Genomic DNA, 23,369 nt, shown 5'->3' on the forward strand with positions numbered 1-23,369 from the left:
CAAGATTTCCAACAAATTCTGACACATTTTAAAGGAAGATGAACAACTGAGAGAGGTGTTTCCAGATATGCCTCTCCTTGCATGCCCAAAACCACACAATCTCAAAATAGTTTTGTAAAATAAAAATGACATGCACGTTCAAACAATGCGATGCAAAAAAAGAGGAGTCTAACATGCTAGCACATCCACACTTCTGATACAATCAAAATACTGCACAGAAGAGAAAATTATAATATGAACTGGAGATTTAGCTCTGTCTCCAACAATGTGGCATTCACTCAAGTGCATAAAATGTGGAGGTTGGAGCTCTTATATTTGATTAACCAGCAAAGTTCTACATAACTGAAGTAATGTTCAGTGGCTGAGCCTCAAAAGAACAAACAGGGACAATTCTGTGGTTCAGGATTTTTTGGTATCTAACCGTAGCATCCAAGATTTAAAATTTGCAGTAGTCAAAGTGTTACATTTTGCTTAACTTGTGTGACTCCACTTTGTGCTACTGGATCTCAAAGCTCTTCAGTATCGCTGTCTCAGCAGCTTATGCAACTGGCAGTAGGGGGCACTACATTCCCCATGGTGTGTTGGGGGGATTCATTGCCAACATGAGCTCCATTATCTCAGGATGCTCCCAACATGCCCTCTGTAAGGAAATAGTCGTTTTACAGGTTTCCCCCACTTTCTGCCCCCCAATGTGAACAACTAGCTGTTGTTTTTTTTTACTTTGAGAGTGCACTGAGGCCTGCTGTCCAGACCTTAGTGCCAGTGTTTTGCCCCGTTAAAAGGTATGTCAAATTTGATATCCCCAATTGGCAAGTACTGACTAACTGAAGAGTCTCTAGTATATGGTACCCAGGGTAAGGCTGAGTGTTCACCCAGGGTTACAGCACAGTTCGTGCCACCCTGTGTGTGAAAAAATACAAAATGGCTCCCAGCATACCACTGCAGACTGAAAAGGCAGTTGTCACACTGCAAGTTTGACTTTACCATTAATAGCAAATCACCACTTCCGTAATAATATATGTAAGTCTTCCCAAAGGAGGATTATAGAGCCCCGCTACAGGGAGCCGTATATTGTTAAGCAAGACAGATAGGTGTATATATGCCTTAGCAGCTAAACACTTAATATTGTTGTTTTGCTGCAGAAAGTTAGTGTCACCATTGTCCATCACTGGGTTGCAGGCTGGCAATCTAGCTTGGGTACCTTCTGAATGGGCAAAAGAATGATGGATTTAACCCATATCTCTTGACTGGGGGTGAATGTTTTGATTTGTTCTGCATTCCGTCCATCAATTGTGTGTCTTTTGCTTCCTCGCCCTAAATGCGCCGGGTATGCCCAGACGTGGGTCCTGGGCTCACTGTGCCACTGGAATCAAGCTATCCTGGCTGATGAGGGGTGAAACCCTGAAACCGGTCCTAGGATGCTTGTTTCTGGTCCAGGGAGGACCTGGCTTGGTAGTTCGGGCTGGACTGTTCCCATGAGGCACAGGGTCAAGACTGATTTGCATATGGCCAGGTCTAAACTCGGGTGGCATAGTGAGCAAAAGAATGATGGATTTAACCCAGATCTCTTGGCTGGGGGTGAATGTTTTTATTTGTTCCGCATTCCGTCCATCAATTGTGTGTCTTTTGCTTCCTTGCCCTAAGTGCGCTGGAGATGCCCAGACATGCGTCCCGGGCTCACTGTGCCACTGGGATCAAGCTATCCTGGCTGATGAGGGGTGAAACCCTGAAACCGGTCCTAGGATGCTTGTTGCCGGTCCAGGCTGGACTGTTCCCACGAGGCACAGGGTCAAGACTGGGGTGGCATAGTGCGCAAAAGAATAATGGATTTAACCCAGATCTCTTGACTGGGGGTGAATGTTTTGATTTGTTTTGCATTCCGTCCATCCATTGTGTGTCTTCTACTACCTTCTGAATGGGACTACTTAATTTGGTACTGTAAAGAATCTAACTAATCATGGCATTACTTCCCACTTGATGCCCAAGTCGAGATTATTGTCACTAATAAAGGTAGGCAACTTTTAGAAAGTTGCCACTGTGTACCCCAGCAGACCAGTGGCATCGCAAAGGCCCTGACACACAGATGGCTTTCTGTACACCTGGAGAGACATGTGAATGACTCCCAGGAACAAAGGCAGTTGCAGGAGAGTGAAGTGTGACCTCTCCCAGGAAGTATGCTTGTGTTGTTAGCCCAAAAGGCGAGCTTCAAAGGTGAAGTTACCTTTGAAGGGCCACCTGTGACAACACACCTGAGCAGGTTGCCTTTTGTTCCTGTAGACAAGCTGGTGACAGGGCCGGAGAGGGAAAACCTATATTAAACTGGTTTTACCATGGGCATGTCACCATTAAGTGTCCCAATATCTCAGGAGGGTGATCAAGCTCATCACCGAAGAAAGATTCAGACATCTTGAAAGTGGCAAGAATATTGAACTCTGGGATTGCCAAGTGTTGCACTTCATCTGAACCTTGTCACCAAAGATGAAGGGACCCACTAGCCCACTGGCTACTGTCCACGTTGTTTATTCTGGGCACTTTTCCTGGGTTTAATGGGCACCCGTGGCACCCTCAACTTCAGTCCATGTTGAATTTGGAGAGAGTACTGAGAGACGAGTGTCCTGCTGGCTTTGTAACTGCACAAATAGATGCTGCACCATCAGAAGGACTGCACCTGCTGCACTTAGGGCTAGTGAGTTTGGACTGTGTCCGTGGCTCCTGGCACGGGGAAAAGTTGTTCCCCAGCCCGAGATCATAGCAGTGACTTCCAGGTGGGCAGTCAGCCGGATGCCCCCCTGGAACAGCACCAGGTAAATCAAAGCTGAGGAATCCCAAACAGGCACAACAGTGTCCACTTCTGAAGAATCGCAGCTGACCACCGCTGGGAACTCTAAGAGACAAATCCAAGATAGGCAAAAGTTGCACCTGTGCAATCAGAGACTGGATTTGTTGCCCAAGAGGGATACTAGCCCCTACAAAGTATATTTGCTGTGTCTGCTGTGTCACAATATTGGTAGCCTAGCTGCAGCAGGCCTTTTATTGTCGCGAAAAGAACATCATGGAACATCAAGTACCATGGTCAAAGTCACCGCACCCCACCTGTGGAACTAAAGATCAATCCGACTTCACCCCTGTCGACCACACAGCTCCAGGAGCATCATTGAGTAACTTTTCTTCCTGCATCCTCAGCATCAGTACCACTCTATTGTCATCTACTGCGGTCATTTAATAGAGTCTGTAACTTGACTGAAAAAGGCTCTTGTGGCCAGGTGGCTGTCCAAAGTAACCTTACGGGAATTATACAACTCCACCCTATCAGATTGGGTCACCTAGGTCAGGATAGGGCCTTCAAACTTACCTTTTCAAACTATTCAAATGTTTGTAAAGTTTTTGTTGAGCAATGCTCATTTGCAGTTGCATTAAAAAGTATGTATTTCTTCAACAATCTGTAGCACTGTAACCTTTGGTAGATTTGGATGATCAAGGACACTAAAATGTCATTAAAATATGCTCTATGTTTATAAATTGATGTTGTGGCTCTCTTATTCCCTTGTGTGCTGTTATTAAATGATTTACACTAAGTTCCTTTGTTTAGCCTTGCAGTTTGGAGCCTGAGCTCCCCAGGGTTGAGCTTAAAGTTTAAAAAACAGCCTGACCGGATGCAAGACAGGTTCTGTGAGTGTATGCCACAATAAGGCCCACAGCCATATCATATCATATTCCCAAATCATCGTCACACCCTCCCTCAACACCCATGTCTTCTCTCTTTGTGTTAACAATTCTGCGTCATCAAACACTGAGATCCCGTGAGAATAAACAAGACCATGGGATGGCATAAGAATGGGCAGCCATCTTGAGTGCATTCCTATTTAAAATGCTCCAAAGCTGTTTCTATTTCTTTTACTTCCAGGAATCAAGGTGAGAGGATGCCTGTGTCCTGCTCTGCCCTTCTTAATGTTTCTGGATTTCCTTGAGTCTGCTTATTCCCGTCTGGGAATAGAGTTGTCCAGTGTCTTCGCCCGAGGAGAACATCATCCAGTTGGATTTCTAGTGACCCTGCAAACAACAGAAAAGTCATTGTTTCTTACTTACACACAGCGGATTGTTCTACTGAAAATCAACACCAACAATATCATGGTTTCAGAATATCAAACACACAATTAAGGGGGATAAAACATTGAAAGGAAAATGCTTTTAGGCCAGTAAAGATTTACAATTTCTAACTCAATATCTACCTACCTTAAAGATATATGTACTGCATCAAGATATATGTACTGTATCCAAAAACCACTTCCGGCACTCAAAAATCGCTTGACCGCAAATCATATATTATCCATCCTTTCTTTGCTCATTTCCAGGCTATGATGTGTTTCAGCAGGATCCCCCGCCTTGATCACTCACGGAGTCAAAATGCGACACTTTTTTTTATTTCAAATGTTACCATCATGTGATACCATAGACATAGACAATATGCTGCAATTACTTTTCTTTTGTCTACTCGTGAACTTTCAGGTACATAACCATTTGTTTTTGTATACATTTTTTACAGTATTCTTACTGAATTTTCCTCTTTTTTATTTATTTTCTTTGCTTATAATGCATGGCTTACTGAAATGTGTATTTATTTAAAAAAAAAACTTATTGTACCACAGAGATAGATTTAGTTGGAAGGGTCACTGGCTTTCATTAACTCTTTTTCTCTCTCAGTATGAAAAAACTGGCCTTGAAGGCTCATAGCTATAATCCATGCTACCGGCAACACTACAGGTTAAGAGGTATTTAGAAAGTACAAGTGCTTTTAATCTTAATACTCTTCGTCTCAATTAACGATAAATTATTAGGCAAAACAACTCAAAATGCAAGTATTACGCACTCTTCATTTTAATGTGCTAATGCTTGATGCTGAACTACTTGTAATGTCTGTGGCCTTTTGATGGAATTATCCTCATATACATGCATGGTAATTAATATACACAATTGTTGCATGAAGAATAGACAGTACTGTCCATCATTCCTATTAGATTTGGATTGGAGGGAGAAAGTGCTAGTGCCTAGTGCAAATCACTGTTACGTAAAGTGCCAGTGCAATTATAGGATAATTTCCTCATTATTAGGGGCATTACAATTCCTTGAATTGATAATTCATAGATGTTTGTGCAAATTATGCATTATAAATATTTTGATGTAATGAAGTGCAAGTGCTCCTAGTGCAAAACTATTCCCTTATTGAGTCTTTCCGAATAATAAAACATATACTGACTATATTATCACGTATTAAAATTAATTTACATAAGCTAAAAGAGTCAATCTTTCTTACCACCAGTGGTTCTGAGGTAACTTCACCTCAGGTCCTCTATCAGATCCAAAACATGTTTCCATACTGTTGGTACAAACCGTTGTCTAAAAATATACCAATCTTTAAAAAAACATAAAAACTGTTGACTGCATCCTGAATTTCTCCTCATAGTGGTATGTGCTTGTTGACATTTTTAGTGGAAACTACTCTCAACGTGTTGGAGTTCTACCCACAGATTGCAAGTTTGTATTGTTTATCTTAAATGGACATATAATTCTTAATCAGAGTTCAACCCGTTAGGGGTTTTGCAATCAAACATCAATATGTAGCGGGAGTCAAGTTTTCTCAGATTAGCCTCTCGGTCTCCACCCCGTCTTCTTTTGGGTACTGACTCCACTGCAAAGTATGACAAATCTTCAACTCTGCCTCCATGTATGTCGTTAATATGTGGGGCCACTGGATAAGACTGGTCTTTATTTTTAACAGCCCTTAGGTGCTGTAGAATTCTAATGTGGGCCATGTGGATTGTACTGCCCACATAGATCAAGGGGCACGTTCATTGCAGCACGTACAACACTTGGTCACTCTTGCAATTTAAAAAACACTGAAACCTCCACAGCTTTTTCATGAGAGGCAGCTGAACTTCTTTCTTGTTTACTCCCTGCTTGCAAGCCTCGCATTTAAAACACTTTTTAAAACCCAGATTGACCTCAAGCCAGTTTCCACATTCAGTTACCTCCGGGCAACTGTTCACCAGTTCCTGCCTCATAGATTTGGCTCCCCTATAGGTGACTAGAGGTTTGTGAGAGACTAGACTACTTGAAGTGGGATCTCCCTTGACCAGGTACCAGTGCTTATTCATGCAGTCTCGCACCCTTGCATGATAAGCATTGTACTTGGTTATCATTCTAATGTCTTGTTTGGAAGCATCATTTGTTTTTTTCTCTTCCTTCTTCTCAAAAAGAATTTGTTGTCGGGATAATTTATCCACATTCTCTAGTGCTTGACTGAGTACTGCCTGGCTTTAGCCCCTCTCCATGAATCTCTGTGTCAGATCTGTTTGAGCTAAGACTAATGTGCTAGCCTCACTGCAATTCTATTTCATACGACGTTGCTCAGCATATGGAATAATCTGCTTTAATTTCTTCGGGTGGAAGCTGTCTGAATGCGGTATGGAATTACCCGCCGTGGGTTTTCTTAAAGTTCTTTTGTGTAAAATGCCATTTCTAATAAAACAATTCCCATCTAAAAAGTGTATATTAAAATCACTGAGCATTCTTGTAAAAACCAAATTAAGTGAGTTGTCATTTAGGGAAGTTATAAATACATCTGCACTGTCAATTGGGCCCTTCATATGGTGAAAAAATCATCAATTAATCTATACCAGACCCTAATGTTCTCCTTCCATTCTTTGTCAAAGTTGACACTGAGCACCTGCTCCTCTCACCAGCCCATGTGGAGAATTGCATAGCTGGGGGCAAAGCAGGTGCCCATTGCCGGCCCTCTGAGATGTCTATAGGTGTCTGTACCAAAGAGAAAGAAATTATTTTCCAGACATAGTTTGGCCATCTGCAATAACATTTCAGAGTGTTGGTACACATTCAATGGTCTACTACCTAAGAAATTTCTCAATGCCCTTAGTCCAGCTGCATGTGCAATGCTTGTGTACTGCTATAGATATAGACTGCCAGCATGGGGTCTGCTGCGGGTTCCTGGCAAGAAATGCCTTTCACGGCAGACTGGCGTCCCTCTGGTGACTGGACACTGCAAATGCCTACGCAGTAGCAGTGAGGACTGTTTTGGTATACCAATTTTTGTTTACAGGTCCCCTCCGACCCCTGATCGTGCCCACTATGTTGTCATAGTTTGTGCTGCTTGATATATAGAGACATTTGGGCACTTCTTTCCCCGTGGATTTAGACTTTGGGTTTATCGTGTCATTTTGATATGACTTTGGACTTACCGTTTCACTTGAGATGGTTCTTATTGGCTGTCGGCATATGAAATTCATGGAACATTTGTGCTTCGTTTAAACACTTGAGCGTACAGTCTGGTTTTAAACTGGGATATGTCACATGACAATGTAGACTTCGACATGCACACGACTGGACAAAATGCATTATGGGACTTGCTATCCCTTTTGGGCATCTGGCGATTTTTTGGAGGTGGATATTTATGCCTGTAATGTACACATTTGAGGGGTTTTTTCCCAGAACATATGCTAGATTTCAATGCTTAAGTGCCCTATTTCATTCTGCGTGCATTTTGGTGCGATGTATAACGGACTTTCAACGATTACTAAACTTAAGAGGGCCCCTGAAAATAGAGTGACAGTGAGAGGAGGGCAGGGGAAATAACTAATACAAACAACAAGCCTCCCCCTATTCAATTCTTAATAGGTGATACATCCAAGAATAATTAAATAATTAAAAGCCTCATTATGCCACAGAAGATATTTTCATTTTGGTTTATTTTATGAAAACAATGATATAGAAACACAATTATATAAAATATATATTCAATTTAGACAATTTCTGCAATTTCTGCTTATGAATATCAGAAGAGCCAACCCTTCATAGAGCAAAGATATAAGCAATACAAAAAATAATACCTCACAAAACACAACTAAACAGAACATACAAATAGACAGTACATAAATGGGAAAGAGAGAAAACACAAGAGTACTTCAAATATATATTGGTAAAAAAAATTATACTAGAGTTTAAACAACAAAAATAGGTCTACACATAACAAAGAAAATCCTTCATATCAATTAATTAACAAACAAAGCGCCGACGCGCGTTTTGGAGCGGACCTACAGTCCACCAGTTCCTTCGTCAGGGCGCAGAAGATAAAGGTCATCAGGTGGTCACAAGTCCCATCCGGGAATTCCTTTGATTGGTTTATATACAAACTGTGAGGTGAAGGGGCTCCTTAATAACACAGTATATAACCGTAAACAATCTGTGGGTAATAATGAGGCACAAAAACATGTATATAAATGTTAAAAACAAGGCCAAATATGTCTATTGGAGCTAACCACAACCAGGGAAACACCAAAGTAGTGGGATCAGTATAGACTGGTCACTGGACTTGCTATCCCTTTCGGGCAAATGGCGATATTTTAGAGGTGGATATTTATGCCTGTAATGTACACATATGTGTTTTTTTTTCCAAGAACATATGCTAGATTTCAATGCTTAAGTGCCCTATTTCATTCTGCGTGCATTTTGGTGCGATGTATACCGGACTTTCAACGACATTGCTCTTGCCGCACAGCAGTAACCAGGGTCGCAGTTCAAACTCTACAGACAAGTCTGTGTTATATATTATTGTATTTGGGGTTAAAAGTTGTCTTTTTTTATTGCCTTAAAAGATGTATGCAGCGCATCTCTTCCTTTTTTTTTTATGTGTATTTTTGATTTGATTTTATTTTGGGTAACTTTTGAGAGTATTGGCGCCATATTTAGAATGGATATTAATATATGAACATATTAAGGTTTTTGTAATATGATATGCCCCTATCACAGGCAGGTGACAGTTATTTCCTGTTTGCACTGTAATGAGTTTTATAAATAGCATTTACGGCAATGTAGGCTATTATTGCATTATGTGGTGATTAGTGCATTTTAGCTTTTGAACACATTTCTTCTATGTCTATGCCTAATAGTGAGGAGGGCCTAAATACCTGCATGTGTATGGTGCCAATCAGATTGAAAACATGTATATAAATGTTAAAAACAAGGCCAAATATGTCTATTGGAGCTAACCACAACCAGGGAAACACCAAAGTAGTGGGATCAGTATAGACTGGTCACTGCACTTGCTATCCCTTTCGGGCAAATGGCGATATTTTGGAGGTGGATATTTATGCCTGTAATGTACACATTTGTGTTTTTTTTTCTCAGAACATATGCTAGATTTCAATGCTTAAGTGCCCTATTTCATTCTGCGTGCATTTTGGTGCGATGTATACCGGACTTTCAACGACATTGCTCTTGCCGCACAGCAGTAACCAGGGTCGCAGTTCAAACTCTACAGACAAGTCTGTGTTATATATTATTGTATTTGGGGTTAAAAGTTGTCTTTTTTTATTGCCTTAAAAGATGTATGCAGCGCATCTCTTCCTTTTTTTTTATGTGTATTTTTCATTTGATTTTATTTTGGGTAACTTTTGAGAGTATTGGCGCCATATTTAGAATGGATATTAATATATGAACATATTAAGGTTTTTGTAATATGATATGCCCCTATCACAGGCAGGTGACAGTTATTTCCAGTTTGCACTGTAATGAGTTTTATAAATAGCATTTACGGCAATGTAGGCTATTGTTGCATTATGTGGTGATTAGTGCATTTTAGCTTTTGAACTCATTTCTTCTATGTCTATGCCTAATAGTGAGGAGGGCCTAAATACCTGCATGTGTATGGTGCCAATCAGATTGAGAAAGGCTGCTGCGCAGCCGAAATGCGCCTCTCCAGTCGCGGGGTCGATGTAGACTTTTGAAAATAAAGAAGCCCTATTCCTACAGTCTTGAGCGCGTGCCTTTTTCCTCTGTGAAACAGGATTGTTGATATATATATATATATATATATATTCACTTAAAAAACCATAGGTTTCACACATGTTATAGTTAGCTGGACATTTCACTCATAAAAAACCATTGAAATTCCCCCGTTATAGTTAGTTCAGATAACTATAACTCGCGCGCCCGCAATCCACTGCTCATGACGTCACATATTACATCACTCATGACATGGTCAGTGGCATCACTCATGACATCACTGATGACATCATCCTTCTGATAGAATGGCGGTCGCGCGAGTTATAGTTATCTGAACTAACTATAACTCGGAATTTCAATGGTTTTTTACGAGTGAAATGTCCAGCTAACTATAACATGTGTGAAACCTATGGTTTTTTAAGTGAATTTGTAAGGTTTTTTAAATGCTAAAAGTTATGTATGTTTTATTATATTTTTTATATATTTATTTTACAATAAGCTACCTATGTATATAGTTATCGATTCACTGTATCATGTAATATGGAATGGCTCGTTTAAAATGTTTTTTTTTTTTAAGGTTTTTCACCGTGCGCGCACACTGTGCGCACACACTGTGCGCACAGTGCGCGCACGGTGTGCGCACCCCGCGTTTTTTTGAAAAAAATAATAAATTGTTTTTTTCACCCCGGGGACCCCCTGACAAAGGCTAGGGGGTCAGGAACTCTCTACCCTGCCCCCTTTTCACGTTCGCCACCTTTCTTTTTCACTGTCACACACAAAACACACAAAACACACTTAATGGCGGCCGACACTTCCTGATTTTGACCGATTCGAATGTTGACTGACATGTAACCACCAATCAGAATTACGCTCGCGCACGTTATGGTGCGCGCACGGTGCGGGCACGGTGCGCGCCTATAGATATTTATGTACTTTTAACTGCAATTTTCTCAGGAACTACTAAACAGATTGACACCATATATGCAAAAGGCACATCCCTGACCTGAGGTCTACCTCTCTGCCAAATTTCAAGTAATTCTGTTCAGCCGTTCGGGCTGTACCTTCGACTAAAGGTCCTATGAGAAAATGCATGGGGAAAACGCGTTTTGGGACCCCCCTTTTTTCTCGGCCCCCGCTTGACGAATCCCCCCGAGCCTTTCAGGGTAGGAGCTGAGCGGAGCGCCCCATTAGTTTTGAAAATTTCGCGAAGATTCGTCAACCGGCGCCAAAGTTATTCAAAATAGAATTTTGAGATTTCCTATGGAAACACGGTCCTAACTATAACTATCTACTGGCGACCGCTAGTAGATAATATATGTATATATGGAGCAAGGTACAGAAAATCTAGATGTATTTACCTGTTTATATTTTTCTTCAATATTTAGTCCTTTATATTATGTCCCACCGGTATTGTGAGTTTGATTTTTAGGTTGCACATCCACATAGTGCATGTAACAGACAACTTAAAAACTTTAAACACATTAAATGGAATGTCACATCGTGAAAAATTCAACTGTACTTTAACGTTTCCCTTTAGACACTTCAGGAGAACAAAGGATCTGATTAGACTTTTGGTCAAGACAGCATAAAACCTTTTTGATATAATTATTTTTTTCCTTTTGCAAAACCAGCTAGTGGATTATTAGTATCATAGTACAACAACATGTGTCATGAACCAAGACTAAAGAGAATACTGAGATTGAAATAAAGAATTTGGCAATTCTTATAAAGCAAAGAGACAATTGGAAAGCAGGTACTGTTCTGAGTGTTAATTGGTGCAGGGTAAAATTGCAAATGTGATTAGACAAGGGTGTTGTTATTAATACTAATGTTTTGGCTTTAACAGCACACAATAAATAACCAAACAAAGAGGCTAAACATTAAGAAGACTTGAAACCCTACCAGGTATCAGGAAGGAAAAGTTGCAGGGCCTGATTCACAAGTGTAAACTTAGACCAAAAGTCTAAGTTTAGACCTAAAGTCTACTGTACTGCTAGTAAAGTGAGACTTTTGTTCTAGGTTTAGACCAAAAGTCTAACTTAGACCAAAAGTCTAACTTTCCTACTAGTAAAGTTAGACTTTTGGTCTAAGGTATACTTTTGATCAAAACTTGGATCAAATGTCTAACTTTAGTACTAGTAGAGTTAGACTTTTGGTCTAACTTAGACCAAAAGTCTAAATTTAGTAGGAGTAAAGTTAGACTTTTGGTCTACACTTAGACTTCAGGTCTAAACTTAGACTTTTGGTCTAACTTTTCCTTTGTGAATCAGGCCCGCAGTGTTCTTCTTTGTCCTTCCCAACCTCCTGCCTCCGATTTATCTTCACCATTGATCCTTAAAATTATGAGGGGTTCGGCTTTTTGGGCAGAGAGAGTGATACAGTCGCGCCATATCGTCTTTGAAGCAACTGGCCTAAGCCAAATACTTAGTGAAGCATGACACAAAGGTAATTGCCAAATAAACAGAGAAACTAATGCACATAAATATAAGAGCATGCAGCTTTTCAATACATGGAGAGATGGTGTGACCAAGCATCACAGTCTCTTTAGTCATTTTTCTGACTCAAATATTTCCCTTTAGTCTCAGAGTTCAACAGTGTCCCATGCATGAATGATGACGTGAACGAATCACACAATATACCTGCAAGAAAAATAGATGGTACGAAGGTTACAACAGAAGGGAAAAAAAAGCAAAGCAGGTGGAAGTCCCAATGGGAAAAGGTAACTGTAAGCTTTGTGCCACAAAGTTCCTCAATTGAACATCAATGTATACCGATATAGGACAGAATGCAATCCAATCTGACCTTGAAAACATTTCACCATGTAGGTTTGGGAAACAACAATACTGTACAAAGTGTTAGGCGCCATCTTGAATTGGGACAAAGCCTAAATCCTACCTCCACAATTGTATCTGGGAAGCAAATAACCTCATACTCTGCTTAGGTTCTGAGGTCTCCCCAAATACAACAGCACAAAAGGCCTTCCTTTGGACACAGATGTCTAAGCTTGGTGACTCCCATTCTCAGAAATGAGGTCCGGCTGCTTCACTGCTGTGGTGTCCATTCCTGGAAGCACAGACCAATAGCAGCATTCACTACAATATCCAAGAGCTTTCTTTGGGCACCACTGTACTCCAGAACAGCAGCTACAAACCTGGAGAATCACATCTCTCGCCTGCCATCACTTGGTAAGTGTACGGCTGGGACAGGGCTAAGAAAATGGCACAGACTGCAGGGCTCCAGACAGTTTGCTCCCCACCAAAGCCTCAAGTTTAGTAGGATAAGAGGAAGCAGATTTTCAAGACTGGTGGAAATATGGCATCACAAGGTACTAAAAGGTCTGAATCAACAATAGCTGAGAACTCAAATGTGGGATACCTACCAAACTCATCAGGAAGTGGAACTTGCCAAAAATATTCAGGAACAAAGAGTTTCAATGAAGAGACATGAAAAACAGGATGTAGTCTGTAATGAAGTGGAGAGCTAACAAAAACAAGTGTAATATTAGTGGTAACGAAAAAATTGTGAATATCACATTTAACAATGCAGTCTCTTGACCACAAAAAATATGAGATGGCAACTAGATCTTATAAACGTTTGTCAGCACCCACCTTGACCTTTTCTTGATATATCTATAAACACTTGTGAGCTTTTCCTGTAACATTTTGAAATTGTTGCACAAAATCGGAAACTGAGTGTGCATAAGCGGAAATAGAGATTACTTCAGGACCTAGCCTGCGATGATAAACATGCATACAATAAAGGGATATATTGGTAGCGCTATGTAGACTATTTTTATGGGCAAATAATACACAAGGAAGAAATTAAGTCCAACAATCACATTTAGCATTACAGAAACAGCTCAACTACTTCTCCTGTGTCTGACTTGTACTCTCTATAAAGGCATTAGTTTGAGAGTGAAACTCAGAAAGCTTAAGATACTCCCAAAGTTGATCAAAACGCCTTCCAAATCTGGGAAATAAATGTTGGACTTCTGTCCGAAATTGCTGAGACATTGAAGTCATGGAGACAATAAATTAACTAAATAAAAACAGAGCAATATACTTTTTCATAAGGTAACTTGCCCAACAAATAGAAAATGTATCAGCTGTACTTATTATAGTTTTCTACCCCTCTTAAGGTGGCAGTTTAACAATCAATTTGTGTCTATAGAATGCTGGGCAAGGGAGCCAAGGACCATGCACATGGGTTTGAATTATCATCCTGTTTTGGGCACACACAGAGCAAGATTTCATATATTGTTCAACATCTTCCACAATGGTTGATCACTAAGCAAGATCGTATAGCTTACTATTAAGGGTCCGATTCCGATTCGGGTCGGAAGGGCACCGAACGCGATCCGGCTGGAAAAACTATGAGCCGTACACGTGTTTTCCGGCTGACTCGTACAACTGTACGAGCGATCCAGTACGATGCGAGCTACATAAAATTCACCGACCGAGTCGTTTCTGGGTCCGGACCGATCCATACGTCTCGGTCGTAAGCTAAACATGGCGTGCACTGGATGCGATTCACAACCGAGCCAGTACGATGCACGCGTCGGACAGCCTGTGCAAGCCGGAGTGTCCGGCTCGCAAAAGCTCCTGGAGTCGGATTTCGGTGGTCCACATCGGACCCCCCGACACCCGCAGCCGTATGGCTCGCACACAGGGAGAGACCTATGGGTCTCCCCAACACAGGCATGTATGGTGCGGATGCCACCTTCGCGTACCCACTGTAGGGGGCGCACTTGTTCGAGACGTACCCGTTCAGTCAATGGGAGATCATGTACGCGTTGTACAACTGGCTCCCATTGACTTCTATGGGAGTCCGACCGAACTGAGTCCGACAGCATACGTGCGCATCGTACTTGCTCGGTCGGAAAACACTTCGGATCTGACTCGGTCGGAGTGCTTTCCGACCCGGATCGGAATCGGCCCCAAAGTGTTTATCTTGCCTCTGTGTCCTGCACTGTGAATATCATGACAAATTTGCAACACATTTTTTTGCAGTTCCAAATCTGAAAAGAATAGAGTTGATTGCAAAAAATAGAGGTAACCTCTATTTTGCAAGCCATAATTCACACACAAGTTCTGAAATTCTTTTGAAAAAAACTGCTGCTGTGAAAATCTCACATTCTTCAAAAAGAAGTAACAGCTATAATGATACATTTAGTTAAAATGACTCCTTATCACCAGGATATTTTGAGACAAAGCTTCTACAGCTTAATTTTAGGCACCATTTATGCTTGTGATAATGTAGTCATTTAGAGAGAAAAGTAGGTCCACTATATTTGCAGACTATCCCTAGATTGGACATATCATAAAGCTTGAAGATTACAACAATCAGCTGCACTTTTAATGTATATTATGCTCTTTATAACAAACGTCTTCAATCTAAACAGCTTTTCAAGAGATAGGATGTTCATTTTCATCATCCATCTGCAGTTGAAGAAATACTGTTCCTCAGGCAGATTCAGAGGCATATTTTTTCTAAAATAATTGTTCTTCTCATATCAGGATGTTAAATAACAGAAGCAATCTTAAAGCATTTTTAAGGCTAGGATGGCTGTTTCAGCTCTACAGTTATTCCTCCTTAAGAATCCGAATAATGTCACTAATGTAGATAGAATAGTTCTTGACCAATTTGCTGACAAAAATTGTCAAAGCCAAGGAAACTTTGTTTTTCTTTAACAGTAGAAGAAGATAGCTTGTTTAAATCTACATAGAGTTCATTTAGGAACAAATCCCAAGTACTCAACCTCTACCACATAGAAGAGACCATTTTCAGGTTTATGCCAGCGCGTGAGATTTCCTAAGTCATTTGAAAACTTCCAGGACATGAAAATGATGTTCAGGAAGAATACTCGAAGATATCAAGAATTTTCTAGGTAGATTGCGAATAATTTTGAGTGTGTCAGAAAAGATGCTGTCCATGAATCTTTGAAAAATTGAAGGTGGATTACCTAATCCAGAAGGCACTATCCTGTATTCACAGTGCTAAAATAGAATCCTCAAGACTGTTGGTCATTCATCAACACTTTTTATTTATAAGAGGTGTTTGCCTTCCCTCTTAAGTTAAACTTCATAAACATCTGTGCTCAAAGTACTCCCTCAAAAGCTGTCCTTAATCAAGGTACAAGAATATAACTCTTTTATTGTGATATAAATATGGCCCTGTAATCTATATAGATTAAGTCTTTGGTGTTCTTGGTCACAAAAAATATTGAATATGTGCAGTGGAGTTTTCAGAAACAATGAACACATTCTCAAGAGTATTAAAGTAGGTATTGACTGAGTACCTTTTTCTCTGGCTCTGATAAGGAGTATGTTAAAAATGGGGGTCTCTAGTTGGCAGAGGTTTGCACCTTTGTCCAAGTAGGGACCCTTCTTCCTAGTCGGGGTAAGGGGGATACACTTATAAAATAACCCCTTCTCACCCCCTTGGTAGCTTGGCACGAGCCAACAGGCTTATCTCAGAGGCAGTGTGTACAGCATTTGTGCATGCATACAGCAACACAGTGAAAACACTACAAATGAACACCACACTAGTTTAGAAAAATAAGCAAACTTTATCTAAACCAACAAGACCACAAATGACAGAAATCCAACATACAATACTCGTAAAAATAGTTACTGTGCAAAATAATCTTTAAATTGCAGGAAAAACGTGAAAATACAGTTCCTCTGACTCGGTAGCTCCATCTCTGGCTACTGTAATACTGAATACGACAGAGTCCAAGAATTCCAGTCAACCACATCGATACGGCTTAGCTAAAGCGCCAACAGACTCAGAGACAGTACCTTTTGTTGTTGCAGCTGACATGATGGTACGAGCAGTCCAGGGTAACCGTTGCAGTTGCGATGTGAGATGGAAGTGTTGCAGTGTGCAGTATCCTCACAGCTCATGCAGGCAGCGGCTCCTTGACGCAGTCGGTGAGACCAAGGCTTGCGTTGCAGGGTGAGACGGTGCTCAATGTGGTGCTGGCAGGTCATGATGCGGCAACGGAGCTGGTTGATGTATGATTTGGGCAGCAGAGGAGTCGATGAAGTCAGTGCAGCGTGTAGTGAAGTGGTGCGGAGTGCGATGCCCACAGGATGCTCTGCAAGCAGTTTCTCATTGACAGAGTTGGTGAGACCAGGGTTGCGTTGCGAAACGAGGCAGTGCTCTCTACGGTGCCTTCAGGACACAGTATCCTGCAATGGACTCGGTGAAAAAGTCGGTTACCATTTTCTTCACCAGGCAACTGAAACCAGTGGTTCCAGAGACAGTGCCCAGCAGCTTGGTGAGGTCTTTGATGTTCCTGAGACCTCGTGAACAGGGGGCAAGCTCCACTTCAACCCCTTTGAGATCTTCCTCAAGCAGGGGACACAGCACATAGCAAAGTCCTTCTCCTTTCCTTGGCAGAAACAGCTGCTGCAGGCCAACCCCAGACAGCACACAGCAAAGGGCAGTTCTCCTCCTCCAGTTTCTCTAGCTCTTCACCTTGGCAAAGGTTCCTCTTGATTTCCCAGAAGTGATCTAAAAGTCTGGGGTCTGGGCCCCTCTTATTACACAGCAAAATCCTATGTCCTCTGGTGGCAGAGAAGCCCTGTGCTCAGTCAAAACCAGTTCTGTCCTCTCTGGCTAGTGAATCAAATATGCCAATCAGGGAATCACTAACCCATAACAATAATTTACAAAGGGAACACTTGCACTTTGGCACTGAACAGCAGTGGCAAAGTGCCCAAAGCATCCAGACCAGCAAAAACGAAGTCCAACACACAGCAAAAACACAGGAGGTAAAGGCAAAAATACAGGGGAAACCCATGCCACTGGGCCCAGGTCTAATAGAATACATTTGACCAAATAACACTTCTGCCTTAAGTTTTAAATTAATGGCACATTTGCATGATTGATTGAGAGATAACTGATTTACTTTTCGCTTCATAAATAAATTGTCAAAATCTTGATGTTTGTCAGGTAATATAATTAGGCAAGCCAGGGTTATCATCATAACCTTTAATGCAGGTACGACTTCAACATATTTCTGACTTTAGACAATGATTATTGAAATATTCTGAACTAAGGAAACTCTTTCTGTAGCCTATTTTATAAAAGGAGTTATGACTACATAACCAAGGAAGTCCAAGGATTACTGAATTATAACTAATCACCTCTTTATTTTGGTACTTGGTAATTATAGCTGGTGTGAATTCCACAACTGAACCAGAGTTCAGAGGTCAGAGGAGTTCTATCTACTAATGAGTTTGCAGTGCCGATCTACAATGCAAAGTTGCAAAATGGATGAACTGTGCCCAATGTCACAATTATTCATGTCCTGAATAGGCTGGTCACAAAGATTTGCAGAATTGATATTTAGGAGGCAGGATTTCTTCTGCAAATTCTTATGACCACCTCTGAATGAAAAGATGGAGGCTTTCTAGCGACTGAAAACCTCCATTTGCACTTGAAATTGCAGATATTGCAACCTCAGTCTTTTCAAGTGAAGGGAATTGCAGTGCCATAAATGTCACTTTGCTAAACGCTTCTCCTGTGAAAATATTTACACCCGGACAAGAATATGCTGTAACCTTTTACATCTGCTGCACAAGCCAAAGTAGGGGTAAACCACTGACACATTGCCCTGTAAATTACAAGGAAGGAGAGAACACCTATTTGCACTCCCTTTTCCTTGAGATTCACAAGGAATCAAAATGTTGACATTGTAAGCAGCAAATACATTTGTGATGTTCAAAGCCATTTTAATACATTGTGGGTTTTTGTCACCCTCACAAAGCCTACTACTCCACTCAAGAGAGTCGCCAAAAAATTTAAATAACACTCACTTTGACCAATGCCACTGAATGAGTGAAGAGACTTCCTAGGAATGTTGCCTTCATCCTTCTATCTTTCCATATTTTTCCCTTCTGCATATCAGTTTATTTTGACATCCACCCATCCTTTCCTCTTCTATTCTTTCACCCTTTCATTCAGCAATCCTTTCACCATATCAGCCATCCATTCTGGGTTCGTTCTATCCATCCATCTTTTCACCATTTTGTTGTACCATCCATACGACCACGCTTGCATTTCTTCGCCTATACGCCAATGTACCATTTTATCACCATATCACTAAATCTGTGCACCAGTCCATTCACTTACCTTTAAATTCATCCCCTTTTTCACACAATCATGCATCCAGCTAACTATTGACTCACCTATCTTTTCAGTTTTCCATCAGTCCACTATTCTATCCCCCTTTAATTGATACTTTCTCCCTCTCATTTACCAATTGTTTCAACCATTCAATCATGCATCTATCCATCCGCCCATCACTCCATCCTTCCATTCATCCATTGTTTTACACTTATACACACCCTTCATCTGTCCATTGTTCCATTCTTTTGCACTTCATTTCTTTAATCCTCCTCACCTTCCTTTCATCCTTTCTTCCAGTAACCTTCATTTCACTCCTTTTCCCTTCATTTCATCCTTACTTATGTTCAAGTTTCTTTGTCTTCCCATGTTCGATCTTTTTTTATTTTTACTTTTTCTCTTACACTTCTCTCCCTTCCCCGTCATTTCATCCATTTTCCCCACATTTCCATCACTTCTCTATTTTGGGCTCCTTCAGTATGATATGGGTAATCTTGTAGCCCTTGGTTTGAACTCCTGTGTTTTGTCATGATTTTTGCTTACATTTTAAGATCTGGCCTACTAGATGGTTAGCTTCATTGTCCCTCTTATATGCTTACTTCTTATTCTTTAGAGTGTGTAGGCTTTTCTTCATCTTCCTTTGTTTGTACCTTTCCTTTAACATAGACTCATTACCCCCAGGTCCCTTATGTCCTCGTCCCATTCATTACTATGTGGAGATAACCATCTCCCAACAGAAAAAAAGGATCAGAAGAATGCTGGGACACAAACCCCACCCCTCCCACCGGGAGTACATAAGGGGTATTTACCCAGCATTCCGCCTGTTCTTTTTTCTGTCTGTCGACAGATTGGTCTTGGATGCTAGTGCTGCTCCTGCTCCTGCTGGGCTGGGGTGGCGTGCGCTTCTTCTCTCCCCGCCCGGCTGCCTGGCTTCGTGGGCGGGGTTTTTTTGTGTTGGTCTGCCTCCTGGCCTGCCGGGCTTGCTGGGAGGCGGGGTTGTTCCTGGCTGAAAATCCTGGTTACCTGGTTAGCTGGTGCGCCGCCTCCCGGTTGCTTCCGGGTCGCTGAGCGCGTCTTCCTGTGGCTTGGCCGGGTGGAGGACGCACTGCGCATGATGCCCCTTTGGGGTTTTCGGAGCTGGATGTTGGAGTTGGGGCCTTGTTCCTGTTGGTGTTCCGGCCCCCACTCCGGGTGAGTCCCGCGTAGCGGTGTTTTTTTCTTTCACGCTGCTTGTTCCCTGTTGCCTGTTTGCCCGGCTTTCTGCCTCCCTTCCAGATGTTCTGGGGTTGCCAGGGTTTGAGCCTCATGCCTGCGGAGCATTTTCTGTGTGGCTTTGGGTCGTTGACAGTTTCCATGCTTCGTGGTGGCAGGTTCGGCTTCTTCTCATACAGCCGAGATGGGCGATGGGGACTCCTGGGGATGCCGGGGATTGTTCCCGGGGCATCTTCCTTGCAGAGCTTGCGCTCTGCCACTGGGCTGCGTCCCCACCTCTGCCCTCACATGTTCCTTTCTCGCAGTTGTTCTCTTGTCATGTGTGGGGCTGTGTCACTTGGGCTGCGCTATTCTTGTTGGTGCGAGTCTGCACAATGGCTGGTCTGGATACTGCCTCCTGTACAGCTTGAGGGGCACAGTTTTTCCGGCGGCTCCTTTGGTGTAGTGCTTCATGGTGCTGCTGGACTTGGGGCCTGGAGTCCCTTGTTTGTTGTCCCGGTCAGTGCCCTTGCTTCGGGATCGTGTGATTCTGAGCTCGTCACTTGTTTCCCATGTTTGTGTACTGCGATGGCTGTGTGGTATGTAAGGTGTGTGATCCCTGATGTATGTGCTTACTCTTGTGCCACACTGGGTTGCGGCCTTGAGGCATGTACTCGCGCCTTTGCACCTTGTCACTCGGTTGTGTGCTTCATGTCTTCCATGGATTCTGGCCTGGGGGGACACGCTTTCGGCGCAGAGTCCCCGGTTTAGCGGATTTTGTTTTGCTGCTCTTCGCTCGGTCTCCCGGGTGGCGTTCTGCTCTCCATTTGCTTTTTTGTGTGGCGAGTTTTTCTTCTCCTGCGTTTTGATATGGAGTAGATTTGCATGGCCCCTGCGCTAGGTTGGCACGCCAATTCGTGAAGCGTTCCATGTGTATTTGGCAGGGAGTCTGTCGATGTTGCCGTGGTCAGACAGTGTCTTTTTGCTTCCTGTTCCTTGGGCGGCTGCCTTTTCCTCTTGTTTGGCAGGTTCATACGGGCGGGGCTGGGGTTTGTTGTTGGGCTCTGCTCGGGTCCTGTGTTCTGCCTCCATTGTGCCGTTGGCTCCGTCTGTGTTGCAGTTCTGTTTCTCGTGTTGGGTGGCTTTGCTCTGCGTTCTTCACCTTGACCATCGGGACAGTGCTCTTTCTTCTCTGCTCTGGTGTTGCCTTCGTGGCTGCCTTGGGCTGTCTGTTGGGGTAGGGGCCTTGTTCCTGGTGGTGTCCCGGCCTCCTCTCCGGGTTTGCGGGGGCTGTGTCCTTCCGTGTTCCGGTGGGTACTCTGCTTTCCCCGTTCCGGGTTTACAGGGGGGGTGCTTGTTGTGGCTACCTCTCTTCCTGTATGCTGTGGTCCTTCTTTGGTCCTTTTCTTTGGGGTTTTCTCGTCCCTGGCCTGGCCTTGGCCTTCCCTGTGTCTCTGGGGTGGTGCTCTGTGCCCCAGTGCCTCTGCGGGTTTCTGCCCGTTGCTTCTCCTGGAGGATGTGCCTTTGGCTACGGTGCCAGGTTGTTGTCTCTGTCATCCTGCTGCTGTTCTGCCTCTCAGGGTCCCTTTCCATGTTGCCTTTGCCTGCGCTTCTGTGTGGTTCTTCCACCACCCCTCCGGGTGGGCGCCTTTCCCCCCAGCAGGGTCCCGAGAGGGAGGGGTGTGCGCGAAGGTGGTTCGGTCGGGGAGATGGGCACGCGGCCCCCCGAACCCTATCAGCGGGTGCGGGTCACGCTTGTTTGTGCTGCTTTTTGCCCTGGTTGTCTGCTAGCCCTGACATTCGGGCTTGATGCTGGGGCTCCTTGGCTGTGTCCTGGGCCTGGATGTTGCTGTCCTGGCTTCCGGGGTTTTTGCCTTTGGCCTTTTTTTCCCTGGGAATGGCTTCTCTCCTGGGTGGGGTCGCCCGGGTTTCTGGATGAGGTTGGGTTCCTCTTTTTCTGCTTCCCCCAGCTGCTGGTTCTTGGCAGGCGCTGTGGTGCTGGTCTGGCCTGCTTCGGGGTCTGTCTCCCTTGCTGGTGTGCTTGGGTTCCCTTGGTTGGTCCTCTCTGGGCCTCGCTGCTGCATGGTGTTCTGGGCGCCTCGTCTGCTTTGGTTCCTCGGTGGCTCTTTGCTTCCCCTGGGGTGTCTTGTGTTTGGCCTCTTGGCTATTGGCTGTTCTTCTTCCTTCGGCCTTTCGTCCCTGCTTCTTCTGATCTCGTCTGGTATCAGTGGTGCTGCTGGGTGGTTGGCGTTAGATGCCTGGATGGTTTCCCCGGGTTCTGTCTGCTTCCGCTGGGGCTCTTCTGGCCTGTGGTGTCCTTTTCCAGCTTGGTTTGCTGTAGGGGGGGTGGGGGTGTTGTCCCTGCCCTTTCTGGTGGTTCTTTTTGCCGGTGTTGTGCCTCTGTTTTTTTCCCCGGTACTCATGTTGCTCCAGGGGCCGTGTTTCGGTCGCTCCTGGTCTGCTGGCTTGTGGTTGCTTCTGCTTGGCCTTTGGCAGTGCCTACTTGTGGTTGCCTGTTGCCTTCACCCTTCCTCCCTGTGGCTCCTGTTCTTGGCTGGTCTGCTGGTTTCTATTTGGTGTGACCAGCTCGGGGTTGCCTGGTTGCGCTCTTGCTGCGGTCCTGGCCTGCCTGTTGGGGCTGTTTTGGAGGTTCGTTGGGTTGCCTGGCGCTTCTTTGCGGGTGTCTTTTCTGCCTGTGGTGGGGCTGGTCCCTCTGCTGTCGGGTTCCGGTCCTTGCAGGTGTGGTGTGTTCCTGACATTGTGGCCTCTTGGTTCTGGCTCAGCCGGTTTGGGTCTGTCACCCGCTCCTGTTTTCCCTGCTTGCCTCCTCTTGGGTTTCGTTTGGGCGATGCCGGGGCTGTTTGCTATCTGGCCTGTGCTCTGCTGGGGCTTTCCTTTCTTTGGCCTTCCCCCGGCTTTGGGTTGGGCCTTCGGGTCCTCAGGTCGTGCGGGTTGTTTGGCTTCGGCTTTGGCTTCCCGGCTGTGTCTTTGGTTGTTTTTCTGTTTCCTCTCCCCTTGTGGGTTGGGGTTTCCTGCTGTGATGATTGTGCCTGTCCCGCTCCTTCGGGTCCTCTGGGGGTTGTTGGCCCTCTGTCTTGCTGGCCTCTGTGTTTGTGCCCCTGCCTTCTGCTTGGGCTTTTTGGGGTCGTCTCTGCCTGGCCTGTCTCTGGTTGGGCTTGTCTGTTGTTGGTGTTGGCTCCCTTAGGGTTCTCTTGCTTTGGTCTTGGGTTCTCTGGGTCGCTTGACCG

The 23,369-nt window shown here is 43.7% G+C and overlaps 1 pseudogene; it reads left to right on the plus strand.

Moving 5' to 3' along the window:
- The first annotated feature begins 20,963 nt into the window (after positions 1-20,963).
- On the plus strand, positions 20,964-21,058 carry LOC146822917 (U6 spliceosomal RNA; annotated as a pseudogene).
- Positions 21,059-23,369: the final 2,311 nt, after the last annotated feature.

This window comes from Triturus cristatus, chromosome 5_2 (genome assembly GCF_964204655.1).
Source record: "Triturus cristatus chromosome 5_2, aTriCri1.1, whole genome shotgun sequence".
In the NCBI taxonomy this organism is placed as follows: domain Eukaryota; kingdom Metazoa; phylum Chordata; class Amphibia; order Caudata; family Salamandridae; genus Triturus; species Triturus cristatus.